The following is an 8,043-nucleotide window of genomic DNA, read 5'->3' on the forward strand; positions in this document are numbered from 1 at the left end:
GGTCACGTGCGCGGAGCTGGCTGGAGGGAGGTGGAGGGTAGTTGACGTGTTGCCCTGGCAACAGACAGCTCGGGCAACTGGCGCCCGGGCTCGCGCTGGTCCGTTAAGCTCCGTTACGCTCCGTTAAACTCGCCCCGGTGACCGCAGCGGCCACTGCGCCCAGGAGCCCTGAGGGTGCTGGGTGGCTCCATGCCAGGCGGTCTGAAGGGAGGGGGTGGGGAGCGTAGACAGCGCTGGGACCTCGGAGGCGAAAAGGGGAGAGTCTGGGGGGTTGGAGGGTCTCACATGGTTTCCGACCCTGGGCAGAAAGGCAAGGGTCGCGGACTCCGGCTGTGCCCACTGGGCGTGTGGAGTGGCAGCAACTGTGCAGAGAACCCGAGGGGAAGAAGGGGAGGGAGGCCCGGAAGGCAGGAAAGGGGGGTGGAGATGGGAGAGAGAGAGAGAGCGAGGAGGCCTCCCCACAGCCAAGCCATGGCCCATAAACCAGGTCACTGAGCAGACCGTGCCATCCCCTCCCCGTTTGGGAAACTTGTTTTTATGTACAAGATCGGCTAGGGAAGGCGAACAGGGCGGGAGGGAGGGGAAGGAGGGCATATAGAAGGAGCAAAAGCTCTTTGACCTGAATCCAGAGCCCAGCCCGGAGCGAGAAGGGGCTGGGGGTCTGCCCACGCCCTTGCTGGGGCCTCCCGCTCCCTCTTCACCTCTGGGGTCCTCACCTCCGGGGGAAGGAGGGGAGAGAGGGTCAGATGGAGGGGGCAGTGCAAGGAGGGAGTGCCAGTGGGAGGTGAGGGAGGGACACCTGGGTCTGGGGGGGCGGCCTGGGGAGAAGTGGACACTGGTTTTAAGAGCTGTCCCATGTCAGGCTGCCTGGGTGGGTGAGGTGTGGACCAAGTGCGAGACCGGGTGTGGAGGAGGCCCCTCTCCGCAATCCCAATGGGGAGACTTCACAGGGGACCCACTTCGTAGGGCTTGCCCACCACCCCCCTCCCGGGGCGGTCCTGCTCTGCTCACCCTTTGCCCCGGGGCGCCTGGGGTCTCGGTGGTCGTCGTCTCCCTGTGACGTAGGCGAATGGCCGTGTGCCTTTCGGGAACATGGCTGATGGGGAGGTCCTGGAGCTCCCCACATTTCCGGGCTCCATCCCCAGTGGGGGGCGTGCAGGATTCTCTCTCTTCATTGATGTTTCTCTCTCTCTCTCCCGTTCCTTTCAAAAAATAAAAAATAAATAAAGGGTATGGGGCCCTTGAATGCAAGGACGTGTGACCAGAAAGCCCGGTCCCTACAGCCTGGGGCATCACCGGGGCAAAGAAGGGGCTGGAGCCACGCTGTACAGGCCACAGCCTGCCGCCGCCCCATTTGCCAAGAGGGCCAGGGCAACTTCATTGGCAACCAGACCGGTTGCCGTCCTTTCTCCCTGGCCCTCTGAGTCTGAGCCCTGGGTCTGACACCTGGACCTCCCACTCACTAGCTGAGTGATCTCAGGCAAGTCCTTGCAGCATTCCTGTTTAAGTAAAACCATGAGAACCTGTGAATGAAACCGTAAAAAAATCCAGGCACGCCCCAGCCGGTGTGGGTCAGTGGACAGAGCATCAGCCTGCGGACCTAAGAGTCCTGGGTTCGATTCTGGTCAAGGACACGTACCTCGGTTGCAGTCTCCTCCCCGGCCTGGGGCCCTGGTCTGGGCACTGGCAGGAGGCATGTTTCTCTCACATCGATGTTTCGCTCTGTCTCTCCCTCTCTCTCCCACTCTCCCTAAAAAACTCAATGGAGCCCTAGCCAGTTTGGTTCAGTGGCTAGAGCATCGGCCTTCGAACTGAAAGGTCCCAGGTTTGATTCCAGTCAAGGGCACACTCCCGGGTTATGGGCTCGATCCCCAGTGGGGGCCGTGCAGGAGGCAGCCGATCAATGATTCTCATCATTGATGTTTCTATCTCTCTCTCCCTCTTCCTTCCTCTCTGAAATCAATAAACATATTTTTAAAAAATCAATGGAAAAATATCATCGGATGAGGATTAAACAAAATTAAAAAAACAAAACACTGGGCTGTACACCTGAAACTAATATAATAATGTATGTCAACCGTAATTTAAAAAAATAAAATATATGTTTTTTAAAGGCATTTCTGGCTCCAGAGGGAGGCGGCTGCAGGGGGGAGGAGCCCTGGCTGGGCATCTGTGAGGGACAGTTATTCTGTCACCAACTGGGATGGCCTTGGGACCAAGCCCTGCAGCGCGCCGGGCCGCCCCAGGTGCCTTGAACTCACCCTGGTGCTACCCTATCACCTTCGTCCTTCCCGGTGGTCTGTGTGTGAGAACAGCAGTCAGTGAGCTTAGGTCAGGAAGCTGCTGGGTTATATAAGCATGAAGCGGGGCGTTCAGTTCCAGAGAGCAGCAGCATGCATGGCCTAAGGACAGAGCGTGGGGAAGAGCAGGACCCCATTCACAGACGACGAGAGTCCGACCCAGGCCTCGGGCCGGAGGGCTCAGTGGTTGGAGCACCGGCCTGGGCACCAAAAGGTTGTAGGTTCGATTCCAGGTCAAGGGCACGTACCTCGTACCTCGGTTGAAGGTTAGATCCCCGGTTCAGGTTAGGGTGTGTGCAGAAGGCAACCAATCGATGTGTCTCACATCGATGTTTCTCTCTCTCTCCCCCCTCACCCCTTCCTACTCTGTGTGCAGAAGGCAACACCAAGCGATGTCTCACATCGATGTTTCTCTCTCTCTCCCCCCTCACCCCTTCCTACTCTCTCTAAAAAAACAAAAACAGGCCGAAACCGGTTTGGCTCAGTGGATAGAGCGTCGGCCTGCAGACTGAAAGGTCCCAGGCTCGATTCCGGTCAAGGGCATGTACCTGGGTTGTGGGCACATCCCCAGCAGGAGATGTGCAGGAGGCAGCTTGTCGATGTTTCTCTCTCATCGATGTTTCTAACTCTCTATCTCTCTCCCTTCCTCTCTGTGAAAAATCAATAAAATATATTTTTTAAAAAATAAAAAATAAAAAAACAACAACAAAAAAAAACAGTCTGACCCATAAGGGGGGCGGGGGGGCACTGAGTCTTGAGTGAAGAGCTGGTTGCAAAAGGAGGCTGAACGGAAGACCAGGTCGTTGTCAACATACAAAATAAGTCCTTTTTTATTTTATTTTTTTTAAAAAGAAGAGATTGTTTGGATTCAGAACAGAAATTAGGAATTTTACCCCCCCCCCCAAAAAAAAACACTAATGATCACAAACTCAAAAACAATATCCGGACATATTTTTCTTTTTTAAAAAAAGTTTTACTTAACTGCTGGGCACAACTTCACCTTTAAAAATTACCTCTCCCCTTATCTCTGGACTGAAGACTCTTTGGCTACCTTTTCATGTGACCATGATTTTGTAACGTTTCCTACAGAAAGAATAGGTCATTCTGCCACCTTTTGGTGGTCGGCGTGTCCCCAGGAGCCTTGCATGCACCCACATAGCTCTAACTCAGTAGACCCAGGAGTGATTTCAGCGCATGAATCTATCCACTCGACTCGTATGTTACCGGTCCCCCAATTTTACCTTCCGCCTTACCCACATCCCAAATGCCCACAGCTACTCCCCCGGGCGCCGCCGGCAGGGGGGCTGAAGGCCCGTGTAGCCTGATCAGCTCTCCCGGCTCCTTCAAAGGCACCTGACAGGCGAAGGCCTTGCTGGGGCCCCGCCCCGGACCCAGCCGCCGCCTACGCGCCATTCACCTTGGGGTTCGCCCACTTCTGATGAACTGAGGGACAGGCTTCGAGGCTGCCCCCGGAGAGAGAGCTCAAGGGAAGGTAGCCTTTGAACCAGACGGGGGACCGCTGGCCTCTTAATTTTGGCTGATTTTGTGTTGGCGCCCAAGCTCCCCAGCCCACCTGCCTCCCTCCATCCCCGCCCCTCACCCCTACAGAGCAGGAGGTCCTTGAGGCTTCTGCCCACCGCAAACTCCACTCCCCTGGGCCGAGCGGAGTTCTCCCTGCTGAGCCCCCTACCGCCATCTCCCGTGCGCACAGCTGGGCGGGCTGACCCCTGAGCCCCAGGTGCGCGTCCTAAAGGGACCAGGGTGGGAGCCGGGCGAGCTGACCCCTGAGCCCCAGGTGCGCATCCTAAAGGGACCAGGGTGGGAGCCGGGCGGGCTGACCCCTGTGAGCCCCGTGCGCATCCTAAAGGGACCAGGGTGGGAGCCGGGCGGGCTGACCCCTGAGCCACAGGTGCGCATCCTAAAGGGACCAGGGTGGGAGCCGGGAGAGCTGATCAGGCTACACGGGCCTGTCAGCCCCCGTGCCGGCGCCCGTACCTGCCTGGCCCGCAATGGGGCTGCTGGAAACTCATCCATGTCAGGAGGGGAGGGGAGACGGGAGGGAAAACTCGGGGAGGAGGGCAGTGGTGAGGGTGGCTCTCTTCCTGCAGCAGCCCCCCACCCCGAGGCTGGGTCCCCCAGGCTGGGCCGTGTTAACTTGCCGTGTGACTGGGGGGAAGCTGCCCCCTTTCCCCTCCGGCCTCGGCTTCCCCCTGAGAGCAGGGCCGCCAACAGCTGCCTCCCAGGGTTGTGAGGGTAACGCGGGGTCCTGTGGGGGAGGTTGCCTGAGAACCTGGGAGCGGGCACACACGCAGGGCACCCACATAATCCTTTCGGCCGAGGGGGGAGTAGGTTCAGACCGAGCCTGGCCTGGCCTGCGTGGGCAGGTCACCCTGGCCTTGACTCAAAGCTGACCTGCCTCCAGCGGAGCAGCCCGGCTCACCCCCTCAAGGCACCTCCCTCATCCCTCCCACCCCACCCCGATCCCCACCCCACCCCACTGGGGACAGCGGGCTGGGCTGGCGGGTGTCTGAGGGCCTGGCCCTCTGGGGAAGCCTGGAAAACTGAGGTGCTGCTGTTCGGGGCCGCAGGCTCCAGCGGTCTGGGGCACCCCGGTCTGCCCCCCAGGAGTTACTGGAAAGGGGACCTGGCCCTGGGCGGGTGTGCTGAGGGCGGCCAGGAGCTGTGGGTTCTTGACTTTGTGCAAAAAAGATTTCACAACACAAGTCCAGGCGACCGTGAAGGAACACTGACCGCAGCTGGGGCCAGTGAAGCGAGGAAGGGCTTAGCGTGTAAGAAGCAACGGGAGCCCTGGCCAGTGTGACTCAGTGGGTTGGGCGGCGTCCCGGGCACAGAGAGGTCACAGGTTCAATTCCCGGTCAGGGCGCATGCCCGGGTTTCCCGGGTGGGGGGCGTGCAGGAGGAGCTGATTGGTGGGGATGCACGCTTCCATCCATGCTTCTCTCTCTAAAAATCAGCAAACTGTTAAAAAAGAGGAAGGAAGCCACAGGAGAGCCGAGGCGCGGCTGCCCTGGCTCCCTGGGAAGTCAGAGAAAGGGGGTCTGGGGGACAGGATGGGGGGGAGGTGAGCCTGGGTGAGCCCAGGGGGAGCTGCCGCTGCCCACGGCTCCCCGGATTGCAAGCCTCATGGGGGACCCTTAGACTTCAGGAGACGCTGGCCTGTGGGGGACGCCGAGGGGACGGGAAAGGTGTGCTCCTAGGAGGGGGAGCGGTCGCTGGGACCATCTTGTCGAGGGTTTTAAAGCCTGGGCGGGCCTCCCTCCTGCCTCCCACTTCAGGGCGACCATGTTTGTTCCCTGCGGTGAGTCGGCCTGCGAACGACCTGGCGGGTGTCACGCTCCTGATGCCGGCAGTATCCGTTGGAAATATTGGCCAGCTTGCAATAGATCTGATTATTTCTACATGGAATATGTGTAAAATCGGTTCCTTCTATACCCATTGTCTTGTGCCGATGGTTGGAATTAATCCATGGGTGAAAAGTCACTGTGCCAAAGTTACTGTTCCGTCAAGCAGTCATTCATATCGCCGTAAGGATCTACAACTTGGCAGTGCTCCCTTTAGGCACCTACTTACACCTTCCCTGCAAAAAAGTATTCAAAATAAAATAAAATAGAAACCTTAACTGGGGAGAAATGGAAAAAAGCCCACGCATTCCTGAAATAAGTGATTCTGAATATTGCAGCCGTATACCAGGAGGCGGTATCACAGAAACACTCTGTGATGAAGGAAGGAGACAATATCCCGGATGCATTAGGTCTGGCGGAATATCTGCATGAGCGGCTTCGGACAATCACACCACAGAGGGATGGCCCCACAGCGGCAGCCTGGCCGTGGGAAATGCCCAAGTTCTTGGAGATGACTCTTCGGCAGTGGTCTTCCCCCCCCTGCACGGTTCTGATCGGTGTTTATGTCCCAAGACACTATGATCCACACAACTGGTAGCTGTATAAAAGCTGTATTAGCCGAGACCGGTTTGGCTCAGTGGATAGAGCGTCGGCCTGCGGACTGAAAGGTCCCGGGTTCGATTCCGGTCAAGGGCATGTACCTGGGTTGCGGGCACATCCCCAATAGGAGATGTGCAGAGGGCAGCTGATCGATGTTTCTCTCTCATCGATGTTTCTAACTCTCTCTATCTCTCTCCCTTCCTCTCTGTAAAAAAAATCAATAAAATATATTAAAAAAAAAAAGCTGTATTAGCTAATGTATTAGACAATCTGTGTGTGTGTGTGTGTGTGTGTGGTGGTATAAGTTTATTGAATTCGTAAAGAAGGTTCTTAAAGTAGAAATCAGCAAGTTTCCTATTGCGTACAAACCTATTATGAAGATTTCTAACACAGGGTGTCTCCAGGAAGGGCGGCTTTTTAGGAGTGCTCAGTCGCCTGTCTTGCTGTTTTGTAAGGGGGAGAAGTGTGGTGCTGATTTCTGTTCGCTGCTCCTTGGGACTGGTAAAATCGCCTGATTTGCCCTCGTCTATATGCTATGTCGGGTCTTGCGCATCCTCCAGTCCTGTCTACACGCTGTTCTTCTTCAAGGCGTTTTGCCCTATTTATTTCCATGTGTCTTCTGACTATTATTCCTTCTTGTCTCCACCACTCTGCTCCAGGCGTCATTTCCTCACAGTTCTTTTCAAGTACTTTGAATTCTTCCTCCAGCTGATTTGTAGTTTCTTCAGGGCAATTACATTTTAAAGCGCTTTAAGCTCCTCCGTCTCCCTGTGTGAACCTTCTAGTCTCCATTCCCATTTCTATAGAGACTTGGTTTTAAAACTCTGGGCAGACTGAGCTCTTCGTGGAAATTCCTTTTTGGCATGTTTAACCCCTTCCCCAACAATTTTTTTGTTAAAAACGTTTCTTTTTCAGACTAATTTTTTTATTTTGGTTCTATATAGTATTTTTGATGCTGGTTATGAAAACAGTTTGTAACTCGTCTTCCTATAAACCATATTTTTTTACCATATTTTCTTAGTATACTCGTCGACGACTGAAAAAGAACATTTTGTGAAAACGAGTATACACGTTTCTGCCGGGGAAGGGGTTAAGGGTTCCTGAAATGTGGCCCTTGATTTCCCTAGATCACTCTTTTGCTTCATTACTTCCTGCAAGCTCTGTTGCAGAGATATGGCTAAGTCAATGTATTTCTTGGACTCTTCCTTTTCAACCTTCAGTGATGCCTCTGCCATAGATCGTTTTCTCTGGGTAACAGCTAGTTCTCCTTGAAGTTGTCTCAGTTTTCTTTGGGTATCAGCCGGTTCCTAGAAAATAAATCTTCACTCTTTACAGAAAAAATGGATTAGCAAAAGATTGGTTTTGCTAAAAAAAAAAAAAAAGAAAAAAAAAGAAAGGCTGGGCATTTAGGGGGTCTCACGGGGAGGATGGAGCCCGAATCCATTGGTTTTGTGCGGCTGTGCCGGAATGAGCGTCCTGCCCTTCATTCTTCTGTCCCCGGTGTGGCTGGCACCGACGGGAGGAGTGCAAACCTCGGACTCGGCGTCCTTGGTCAGGGGAGAGGGTTCACCAGGCGGCCACACACTGCTTCACTGTCTGGGTTCCCTGTTCCACTTGCCGACAGGTTTCCCTCGCGTCTTACTTCCCTGCTCACGGGGCAGAGGGCCAGAGGGGACCCGGGCCAGGATAAGGTAGTGCGGGTGGGAGGCCGGGCAGCCGGGGTGGGGCCGGGCCGGGCCAGGCGGTGAGGGGCGAGGGGTCCACCTGAGCAGGGGCTGCCA

The sequence above is a fragment of the Myotis davidii genome, unplaced genomic scaffold, assembly GCF_000327345.1.
Source record: "Myotis davidii unplaced genomic scaffold, ASM32734v1 scaffold43, whole genome shotgun sequence".
Lineage (NCBI taxonomy): Eukaryota > Metazoa > Chordata > Mammalia > Chiroptera > Vespertilionidae > Myotis > Myotis davidii.